The following is a 13,162-nucleotide window of genomic DNA, read 5'->3' as shown; positions in this document are numbered from 1 at the left end:
TATTGGTCTTTATTGATTATGACAAAAATAAATTGTTGCTGAGAAAATATGGGCTTGAATCTTTGTTATCAAAATAGTAAAGAACATTCCATTCTCTAGCACTTCCAATTCGTCCTCCCCGAATTCTTGTCTTAAAAAACACAAAAGTTATTATAGAAAATAACATTACATGATAGGTATTTTGTAAGTTTATGTATGGAAATTACGCTAGTAGTCAATTTTGGGATATGAAGGACGTCGTTAAGAGTCATGGATGAATTAAGTTTAATTGTTCCTTCAGCTGCTACAATTACAAGGGTGCCATCTGCAGTGTATTTTTTTTTTTGTTATTAGGGAAAGGTGAATAAGTGGAGAAGTGTGCGGGTAAGGGTGTCATATGGTCAGTGGCTCTAGAATCTAATATCTAGTATTATTTAAAGGGTATATATGAGGCATTAAGTCCAAACGAAAATGGAGAGTTGTCAAATGAAAAAGATAATAGAAGCGTACATGCACGTGTTAAAGAACAAGTACCTGATGGTTTCTCCAACTTACTGAGGAGATATATCACTTTATCTACTTCACTTAGGTTAAGGTGCACCCCTCATTCTAGACTGTCTCCACTAGTACTTCCATCCATGTGTGCATGCCCTCCCTTTCTGGATAAGTCTCTTTTTTGTCCCCATTCTCTATAAGGAGGCCGACCATTCAATTTCTAACATTTTTCTCGAGTATGACGAGGCTTGTTGCATTAAGTACACCACACCCATTCTCCCTTCTTCTCGACATAGGTTTCTCTAAATTTCTTCTGATCAACTAACATAGTTGAACTCTTCTTAACTAGCAATGTTGAGCTTTCAACAGATGGTGGTGTCAACATTAATTCCCTTCTACTTCCTTCACTCCTCACTATAGACACCATATCATTAATGTTCGGTACTTTTTCTTTGCCAAGAATTTGTACTCTAACATGGTCAAAGTCATAGTTGAGCCCTACCAGAAAGTTGTGGACTCTATCTTGCTCAATGTACTCCCTAAGTTTTGTTGCATCTGTTGTACATTCGATTTTGATAACTCTGTAATGGTATAACTCTATCCACAAGGCTTTAAGATGATTATCGTATTCTGTAATTATTTAGTTGCCTTGTTTAGTTCTCAGTCTTTTCACCTTCACATCATATATTTGGGCAATATCTTTGGCTTTAGAATAAGTGTCTTCTAATGCTTTTCAAATCTCTTTTGCCGTACTTAGGAACATGCAAGTGTCACTAATTTCTGGAGTCATTGAAGTCCATAACAATGAAATGATCGCTGAATCTTCTATATCCCACTTGTCAAATTTGGGATCTTTCTCTTTGGGAGGTGCGTATGTAAGGTGTTTCGCTGTTCCCTTACCTTTTAAGGCCATTTTCACTAGTTAAGATCACTTTAAATAGTTTTTTCCATTCAACTTGTAAACTTGAGGAATAATAGGTAACTTTGATTCAAATTTGTACGCATTTATTTTTCTTTATTGTAAGCCATTGAAAATTTTTAGAAACAAATTAAAATAAAAAATCATAAGCGAATGCGAGGTTGTTCAAACAGTGGTGATGACCAGTACCGCAAATAATAGCGATGACCAATACTGAAAAGTACCGTAAACAGTACCAAAACAGCCACGATGAACAGTGCTGAAAAATGGACGTGGACAATGTTGAAATAGTGTGGTGAACAGTGCTGGAAAAATGCGATGAACAATGTCGAGACAATGTGGTGAACAGTATTGCACAGTACGGTGAACAATACTGAAACGGTGCAGTGAATAGTACCGCACAATACTGTGAACAGTACCTCCGTACGATGACACAGTTCCGGTGTACGCTGAACAATCCCCCCTCCCCGCGGTGTGATGGACAATACGAAAGTTTAAATTGTATTGTGAATAATGCCGCAATGAAAAATGGCTAGGTTTTTTTTTTTATGCGGAAGCGAAACCCTCTCGTATGAGAGCTCGTGATACCATGTTAAGAAATATGGTTGGGCTAACTCAACCCTACAAAACCGGTTGGTAGATTGAGGACTGCCCCCACTTATAAACACATGTTCAGGCCATATATTATCCGATGAGAGACTCTTAACACACTTCATCACGCTCAGGATTAGACAATTGGAGTGTGTAAATAAATGGTAGGTGGCCCGATAGCGGAAACCATAATAGGTGCCCCACCGGATCTTAAACCAGACTCTGATACCATATCAAAGTTGAATAATTTGATATATTGTTATTAACTTAGTTGTGCTGCATCACTGCCATGTTAATAAAAAAATGACTGAAAACTATCTAAGGTTGCTATTGGGATTGGAAACCTGATTTTATAAATGGGAAATAGTTATCAGTTGTATTTTCCTACTATTATGGTATAAAATATATTTAGATACACGTGGAAATTTGAAATTAAAAAAAAATGAAAAAAAATTCACATTTGAAAATAAAGAATTCATCTCTTAAATAAAAACAAATGTTGATTGAAATAAAATAGATATTGTTCTGATAGTGATCAGGGAAATGGAAAGTTAGTGGTGTGCATCATTATTGAGTGATATTCAATTTGATACAATATAAAATATTTTTAAATACACATGTCAATTTATAATGTGTTACTTAACTGTAAAATGAACAATGATCATAAAAACTTAATTGTATTAAATAATCATATAAAAAAAACTCGTGAGATGGAGAAAGAAAAAAAATTCACATTTGAAAATAAAAAATTTGTCTTTCAAATAAAGGTAATTGTTGATTAAAATAAAATAGATATTGTCTTGATATATATAATATATATAATATATATATATAGATATATATATATATATATATATAATATATATATATATATATATATATATATATATATATATATATATATATATATATATATATTATATATATATATATATATTATATATATATATATATATATATATAATAATATTATATATCTAATATATATATAGAGAGAGAGAGAGAGAGAGAGAGGAGAGAGAGAGAGAGAGGAGAGAGGGAGAGAGAGGAGAGAGAGAGGGAGAGAGAGAGAGAGAGAGAGAGAGGAGAGAGAGAGAGAGAGAGAGAGAGGAGGAGAGAGAGGAGAGAGAGAGAGAGAGAGAGAGAGAGAGATTTTCTGTTCTAAAAATTCAACATTTTTCTCTGTGCTATTCTTCTTTAAATTAAAAAAAAGTTCAAATTTTGTTATTTATATTTAAAAAATAAAATAGAAAAAACAAAATAGAGAAAAAATTAAAATAAAAGTGAGAAAGTGTGAGAAAAAGAAATGTGAGAAAAATTTGAAATTTGAACTAAGAGAAGAAAATGAATAGTGAAAAATTTAAAAGTAAAATGAGAAATAAAGGAGGTGGTAAAAGAAACAAAATTTATTTTTTTAACATTTGTTAATTATAAATATGTCATTTTACTAATATAATTTTTTTATTTTAAAAAAGATATATTAAGTTTGGTAATAGTTTATTTTAATAGATAGATATATGTTGGTATTTGTATAGTCTTAAAGTTGGCCTAAATTTAACATGCATGCCAAAATTCAATTGTGTGAGAATCAATAGTTTGGGCAAAGAAAAACCGAAGAGTAGATTCAAGTCATTTGTTATATGTTGCTTACATTCTCAATTTGTTTTATTTTTATTATTAGATGCTTAACATATTCAAATTATTATAAGCCTCTTAGAATAAATAATTTTCAAGCCTCTTAGAATAAATAATTTTGTTCAGTGGCATAAGAAGATCATATAAGAAAATGATCAGATATTATGAAGCGGCATCCTGATCCTCATACTTGTGGTTTTCTTTTTGCAAAGATGTTAGAGTGTGTAGGGGTGTAATTGGTTCGATTTGGATCGATTTTTTATCAAAAAATTGTCCGAACTGATGATATTTTCATCGGTTTGGTTTTTAGTGTCTTTTAAAAATGGAACCAAACCAAACTAATTGCTTTGATTCGGTTTGGTTTGGTTTTATCGATTTACAATATTTTTTTAAACATTATATTTAACTATGTATTATTTTCTATCATGTTTTCGGTGTATTTTATGCTATTATTTTTTTCAAATAATACATTTAATATAATATATTTCATGCTCTACTTTTCAAACAACTTACAAGTTTTTATTAATCCATACGAAGCGTTAACATAATTTCCATACGTCATGAGATAAGTTCATTATCGAATACATAAGTTGGCACTTGGCATGAGAAAGTTGGAAATATATTTAAAAGCTTAACAAATAAAACACAACAATAAAAACAAAAGGTTTCAATACACATAAATTAACATGTTTCACATCTCAAATAAACATGAAAATTATTTTGTAACAAGACTATAAGGAAATTCTTTGGAAAAAAAACATAAAAGGTAAAAGAAGAAGACGAAAACTAACGAAGAAAAATTGAACACGAATAAGGAAACCATAACCTATAAGAATGACAACGGCGATAGAAACAGTGGTGGCGGACAGGCAGAGTAGCAGTTTGGCGAGAGCAAGTTTTTATGACTTATGGTTTCTATTTTTTATATTTGGAGTTTGATTTTGACTACATATTTTGTTCAAAAAAAGGAAGTGTAAAACAATATGGATAAGTATTGGATCGATACAAAATTTGGGTTTCATAATGAGCTAAATAAAAGATTAAGTAGGTATTTATAATCATTGATTTGGTTCATCGGTTCCTAAAAACTAAAACCGAGAACCAAACCAAATCACTTTGATTTTAATTAGTTTGATTGAGTTTTTGAACCGACCCAAAAACATTTTTTTTCCAGTTTGGTTTGACTTGGATTGTCGGTTTAATTGGTTGTTTCTGATCCGCTTACACCCCTAGGAGTGTGGAGACTAGAGAGCATTCAAGGACTAACAACAATATCTATCGACTAACAACAAAAAGAGGATTTCTTAATGCATCCTATATGTTTTTTAGACACCACGCAAAATTCCAAAAATATCCCCAGTTCTCGGAGATGCATCTCTGAACGTACCCTAACACACACTAGTCAACCAGTTGCGACATACCAGTTGATGTTTATTTGTGACATTTGAGATATTTTCAGTTTGTGTGAAATATAACATAAGAGCACCTTAATTTATAGAAGTCATAGATGAATATGGACCACTCAATAATTGGCATGATGATTCCGAAGATATATATCCAGTTCCGCACCCTATTATCTTGTTTCAGAGATGCATCTCCGGAACTTCTCTTAAACCAATTCCATGATAGAACCTTTAAAACATAACTTTATTTTTTTTTACAAAAAACAAATGTTATTATGGGGAATATAAAAAATTTATTAAAACACAATATGAACAAATATTGAATATATTACACTTCATTTATATTTAGATACAATTACATACACTTATTTGTCCAGCTAAACAAGAAATTAAAACGAATCAAAACATTTGTCGTTGGCTAAATCTATCGGTGGTACCCCTTTGGACTTTTGTGCATTTGATTCTTTTTCAATGTTGTTCAATTTCTCAAACTTTTGCATCATTTCCATAAAATGATGCAGCCAAGTCTCGAGTTTTTTTGTTGAATGAGTCGTCCACTTTGGTGATGTATGTGCTATAGAGCAACCCGGTTTCAAGTAAACTTGAACAAAATGAATTGATTTTTAAAGCCATCAAATACACATGTTACGACCATTTAGATTTTGAGGTGGGGTGGTGCGTATTGGTAAAAAGGTTTTCGAAAAACTATATTGTGTTAGATCAAGACACACTTTATCATACACACATGCTATTAGGTGACCCATTTCAGAGAAGCACATCCATTTTCCTCCGGTGCTGGACCGCTAAGGCAAGGAACAAGAGGCTCATAAACTTCATCAAAATTTTCTTTCTTTCCGTACAAACGCGTGTATGATTCTTTATGCGTCTTCAACTCTTGGATAAGTTGATGACTGACAAGTGTATGATTATCTTCTCCTTTACCGAGTAAAATCGAAACTGCTTGATAACCGTAATTATCGTCCCCCACAACATTGACGACCTGCTCGATGTATTTGTGCATAAAAACCGACATCTTGTTGATGAATGGAATCTTTGGTGGAGGCAGCGTAAGAGATGGTTTGCTTTTGAGATTTTGAAATTAGCGAGTCGGGAATTTTTTTGCCAACATGTTTAAAATATGAAGGAGACCGTGTAGTCGAATTGTCATTCGGTGTAAACTTCATTTTCTTTGGAGCACCTTTTTTTAACGGTTGAGAGGTAGGTTTCATATCGTTGGTTTCTGAATAGACAATCTTCCTCAATTGTTCTTTGATGTGGAGTTTCATGTTGTCACCGGCTTTCAAAAATCACTCTTGTATCACTTCCCATTCTGTCAAAATAGGGATATTCGATTTACCATCATTCATGACACCATCATCATCATCAAACCTAAGTCTCTATTAAATGAGTGCAAACCTCGTCCATTCTTATTGGGTCACCAAGTTTCACCTTTTTAGCAATAACACAAGCATGCGGGAGACCATATGTTTTCACAATTGTGCACTTCAGTTCTATCCCCTTTAAGCGCCTTATTAGTAAGGTACCGAATATTATACACTTGTTGGATATTTGATATATTTTTGGGTCGTTTTTGTTTCAATGTTGCAAGTATATTTTTCGATTGAACCAGATTCAATGTCATGTCATCAACACATTCCTTCTCTTCGGGCATGGGGGTGACACACACTAGAATGGCCGGATAATTTCTCACATAAGTCATGGTTATGCAAACCATATATCACATTAAATCTCTAGTTTCTGTTTGCCAAAATGTGACCACACACCTTAAACGGACACTCACATTTTCTTGAATCAGTGTCGTCTCTTTTAAAATTCTAGAGAGGGGTTCTATATTTCCCGCTTCTTTCACACGTCATTGTCACAAAAGTGCATCTTCTATCCGAACCATTATCAGACCTTCCGATAACCACATCAAATCCAAGTTTAGAGGCCTGCATACGAATCCATTAAAGCCTTTGATCACGAGATACAAACTCTTGCTCGTTTTTAAATTGGTTGCCAATATCTACCGCCTTCATAACAACACCTTAGACATTCAGAGAAACAACTTATTTTGGGAAAACATCGGGGTGCACCATATCTAATTAAAACAATTAAAACCATAACAATATATTAGCGTCACTACTGAAAACAAACCTGGAAAATGAACACAAACTACTTTCAAAGATGCATCTCCGGACAAGTTCACACTCGCTCCGGAGATACATTTCCGGACACAATGCTCTTTTTTTCAGAAAAAAAATCTTGATTAATGTGAGAAATGAAGTGGGAAATAAATGATATTTACCTGAATATCTATCTTGCTTTGCTCCCTATGATGTGATGAACAAAAAGAATGGAGATTTGAAGTGAAAAAATGGATTGATAATGAAGAGTTTTTTGGTGAAGGATTTGTGTTGAAAAATAACAACGACAACAATGATTGTGTGATCATGCAAGTGTTTCTTTTATCGGATCATTCCGGAGATGCATCTCCGGAAATATCTGACATTCAAAGGTGACAGAAAAATTCAAAATTATGCCTAAATTTTCTGATATGTACCTCAGGAATTTATACTGAACTGATCAATAATTAACATATTTCTTGAAATGTTTTTGAGATGCATCTTCAGAATAAAAATAATCCAACTTATAGGATGCCACTCATAATAGCCTGTGTTGAGTGTGTAATGAGTGCGTCCGGAGATGCATCTCTGAAAATTGGGGGCATTTTTGGAATTTTGCATGGTGCCTAAGAAAAATATTGGGTGCATTAAGAAATCCTCAACAAAAATATCTATAAATTCACCACAAGTAATAAATAATTAAAAAAGACCAAAACGTGCAACATTAAAGGAGTAAATAAGGCTCACAAATTTAAGATAACTCTTGAAATTTTCAAACAAAGGACGTAAGTTATTTCTCTAGGTACATAATTTTATTTTATTTTTAAAAAGAACAATATCTAGGTAGGGGGTGACAGATGGATATCTCCTTTGCAAAAACTTGAAAAAAAACTGAGCGGACACATTTGATGGTGTGTGCCTAAAGACTTGACCCGTCTAAAAAAATAAGGGTGGGAAGGGCACGCATGCCTTTCATCCTAAAGGCGAAAAGTTACAATTTTTTTTATTAATAACCATGCAGGCAAAAACCTTCAAAAAAACGAGTCAGGGTGGGACAAACATAGACATACCAGAAAAGAAATGCAAGAAAAATATACATGCCCGACGAACCGGACTAGACCCGTTTTGCTCCCCTAATTTCAATTTTCAATATTAAAGATAGTCAAAAAAAGGTGTGGAAAAGTTGACAAACTTCCAAAGAATTCTTCCATTTGTGGACACACATCTAATTCATTGGGGAAAATCTGTAAGGGGTTGGATTTTTGGCTGAGTTTTTTTTTTTAAATTAAGTGACTCAAGGCATTATTATTAAGGGAATCATGACTTATCCACAAATATGATTTTCACAAATATACTGAAGAAGATATACCAAAAACGGCGTTTCGATGCCCATGGGCCTTAGGAACCTACAAATGTGTAGTGATGCCTCTTGGCCTAAAAAATGTTGGGCGATCTATCAAAGGGCTATGAACTCTAATTCCATAATTTTATTGACACCATAATGCAGGTTTACCTTGATGACATTGTCCTAAAATTCTCATCAAAAGATGGTTCCATAAACCATATTCGACAGTCCTTTGAAAGGATGATGAAATATGGATTAAATATGAATCCATTGAAATGTGCTTTTTGTGTCAATGCAGGCGATTCTTGGATTTTTTAGTGCACAAAAAAGGAATCGAAATCAATTAAAATAAAACCAAAACAATTTTGGACACTAAACCTCCCTCGATAAAGAAACAACTTCAATCTTTGTTGGGAAACATAAACTTCCTAAGGAGGTTTATATCTAATTTGAGTTGCAAAACACAAGTGTTTCCACCTTTGCTTCGACTAAAGAAAGAGGAAGGCTTCAGATGGGAACCAGAACACCAAAAGGCGTTCGAAGAAATCAAATCATATTTGACGATGCCTCAAATTTTGTAACCTCCGACTAGAAATAAAATCATGAATTTGTACATATTAGCATCATATCTTACTATAGGAAGCATGTTAGCTCAATAAGATGATAATTGTGTCGAAAGGGCCATCTATCATCTTAGTCGAGTTGTGAATGATACTGAAACCAGATATAGCTCAATAGAAAAGCTATGTCTTTGCTTGTACTTTTCACGTATCAAATTAAAACATTATACAGAGTCATTCGATGTTTATGTTTATTCTCAGTCTATTATAATTAAACATATTCTATCAAACCCCATTTTACACATTCGAATTGGGAAATGGGTGTTAGCCCTCACTAAATATTCATTAACTTACTCACCATTGAAGGCCATAAAAGGCCAAATCATTAGAGATTTTATTGTCAACCACTCATTCGTCAAGGCGACACAAAATTACACGAGTAAGAAACCTTGGAAATTATACTTCGATGGTTCTCGACACCAGGATGGAACTAGGATTGGAATTCTCATAATCTCCCCAAAGGAGATAGCGATGAAGTTCAAATTTAGAATCAAAGGCCATTGCTCTAACAATGAGGCTGAATATGAAGCTTTGGTAGCAGGCCTTAGAATTTTGTTGGACTTGGGGGTAAAGGAAGTCAAAAATAAAGGGAGACTTAGAACTAGCGGTGAAGAAATTAAAGAAAGAATACAAATGTATCAAGGATAATCTGATGATGTAATCTGTCAATATCAGTCATGTACCTCGATTGGAGAACCAAGAGACAAATGATTTAGCATAAATAGCTTAAAGCCATAAAGTCTCCAAGGAAACATTAGAAGAGTTCATTGAATTTAAAGATAAAATGATTTCGATTGAACTCTCCCTAACAGCATCGTCAACGATAAAACTTGTGGGGGTTGGAGAGTTTATGGACATACCAAACTCAAAAGACTCTGAAATTTTTAAAGATTTTGAAACTCTTGAAATTTTTACCATTGATGTAAGATAACGATTGGAGAAAGCCAGTGGTAACATACCTAGAAAATTCCACAGGAATGACCGATCAAAAGATAAACTATAAAGCCTTAAGCTATGTGATCATTGGAAATGAGTTATTCAAGAAAACTCATGAGGGAGTTTTACTCAAATTTCTTGGCAAAAGGGAGACATATTTGTAAATATTAGAAGTTCATAGTGGATCATGTGGCTCTCATCAGGCAGGTCACAAGATGAAATGGTTGTTGTTTCGACTTGGTGTTTATTGGCCAACCATGTTAAAGGATTGCGTAGCATTTACTAAAGGTTGTTGTAACACCCTAAACCCCGAGACTTATAATTTAAGCTTTACACGACAATCTAAGGTGTCACTAACGATAAGTCCTCTAATAAATAAAATTATTAACTAACACCCAGCGAAAATATCAACGTCATGCAACACCTGTCATCGCACACTCACCTTCACTTAGGTATCATTGCGGCAATATTGATCTTATTTCAATTAAATAAAATGACATAATTTAGAAATTTAGCCCCAACTTCCAAGTTATATAAACTACTATCAAAATATTGAGTTATCATGTTCAACTATCAACAACTTCAACATGAACTAAAATAAACGATTAAGCTCTAACAAAACATAACAAGCAAATAAACATTCTCAACCCAGATGTTATAGGATCAGAGCAATACTTCTAAACAACAGTGAAACTAAAAAAAGTAACTCCATGAGCTAACTTCCACTTAAAGTAGCAAACTCTACATCTGAGTATCTGCAAGACGCCATGGTGGATAACATGAAAGCAAAAGGAGTGAGAAACAACAAACAAACATAAACATTGTAAAGAATGCAAAGCTAGATAACATACAACAAGGACACATTCAATTACACAATCAACAACCACATAATCTCACACCCTTCACAATAACATGCACACATTCACATCCAATCAACAACCACATGGTCTCACACCCTTCACAACAACATGTACAGATTTACATCTAATCAATAACATCATGAACAATCAATTACATTTGCAACCATGTATGCAAGGGTACTCAATAACTAACTCATTATGCATGTGGTACTATTCATGAACACTCAGGTTCATCTCGCTCCCGATCCCCTCCATAGGACCAGAGCATACCAAATTGTTATCATCACCATAGGTAAAGCTTCACCGATTCCCACCTAAAATCGGCTACTCGCTCTTAATCCCCACCATAGGACTAGAGCACACCAAAACTAGACCGAAGTCCGTACACCATGATACATGACTCTCAAAACATGCATTTTCACCAAATGGTTCACCAAAAGAATCATCATGCACATCTCACCATTTACGCATAACATCATTCATCATACACAACAATTAGTCAATGTTACCACATCAATAACTACAACAACCACAAAATAGCATCAGCCCAACAAATGTAAATTTATAGGACTTTATTCATGTTAATTCACCAGAACAACAATACATCATTGGATAATCACAACGGTACGCTAACCGATTATATAAGTCATCATAAACATTGCTACATCAGGAACATGATTATAACTCAAATAATTCGCCAAGTACCACCATGAGATAGCTCAGCGTGTTAGCTTTCCAAGGCTTCGAACGACGTCTCATTTGAACTTAAGGAACAAAAGTTACGACAAAAATTGACAAGTGGGTAAACCATCCAAAACAGGGACCAATCGGTTGTCCCAACTCACCGACTTCAATTTTTTCAAATTTTCACTGAACCAATTGATTGCCCAAGAAGGCCGATCTATTGGTCTATGCTAAAATTATCGAGAAATCCAATTTTAACGTACATTCAGTATCCTCTTTATTGCCTAATTTCCTTCATCATTATAATAAATTCATCCAAATATAATAGACCCAAAAACATGAATTAACAATGAAAAATATCATCATAATCAACACCATATACATCATTTATTTAACCATAATCCATGGCAATTTCATCAGCAAATTTCATCAATTCATGAATAACACTCAAACTCTCACACATTCATCAATGGAAAAACCCCATACAGACATATTCATGATAGTCCAGACATGGATGCAATCATAGCAACACATATAACCACAAGATCCATCAACAATTTCCAGAATTTCTTCATCTGTGTTGCCTAAGGTTCTATCCCTTTCTCCCCCCTTACCTTGATTTTCCAATAAAAATTCCTTAAAGCTCTTTAATGGAGTTCTTCTCATGCCGTAGACTTTCCCTCTTCATCTTCTCACCAAATTCTAATTTTAAGTAAAAACTTTTCTTCCCTCTTCTAGCCTTTTTATCACTAACCTAATCTCCCCCAATTAGAGACTTCCAATAATACCCTCACTTATCCTCTTATTTACCACCATACCCCTATTGGCTCTATTTTCTCCATCAACTCTTATTTTTCTTCAATTTCTTATTTTATTATTAATAATAATAATTAAAATCTCAATACTTCTAATCATTTTCTAATTTATTTACCTTCTCACCACACCCTACTATCACTACCACACCCAAACAACATTTAATTTTATTTAAATGCACACCAACATCATATAATTAAATAAAAAAATCTAAATAATTCAATTAAATGATTTAATCGAATTCGGGGTGTTACAGTTGTCAGGAATGCTAGAGACAAGTAAATATTCAACATGTACCTGCGAGTGAACTACACTTAATAGTTAAGCCATGACCTTTAAGAAGTTGTACTTTAGAATTAATTGGTGAAATTAAACCTTTGTTGTTGAAAGGACAAGAATATATGTTGGTCGGGATAAATTACTTCACTAAATGGATAGAAGCTACCCCTTACCTAATGTCGACCTAAAGGCTGTGATCAGTTTTATCCGAAACCATATTATATATAGGTTTCGGATTCCTGAAACCATCACCACGAATCAAGGTTTAGTTTTCAATGGACGAAAGATGTTGGAATTTTACTCAGAAACGGGGTTAAAACTTTTAACTTCGACACCTTGTTATGTTGAAGCCAATGGTCAGGTCGAGGTGGTCAACAAATTATAATTTGATTGATTACGAAGCATGTAGGATAGAAACCATATAATTGGCATAAAATGCTTGACCATTTTCTCTGGGCATGTCAAAATTCCCCTAAG

Source organism: Lathyrus oleraceus, chromosome 4 (assembly GCF_024323335.1).
Source record: "Lathyrus oleraceus cultivar Zhongwan6 chromosome 4, CAAS_Psat_ZW6_1.0, whole genome shotgun sequence".
In the NCBI taxonomy this organism is placed as follows: domain Eukaryota; kingdom Viridiplantae; phylum Streptophyta; class Magnoliopsida; order Fabales; family Fabaceae; genus Lathyrus; species Lathyrus oleraceus.
Note: the sequence above shows the minus strand (reverse complement) of the source record.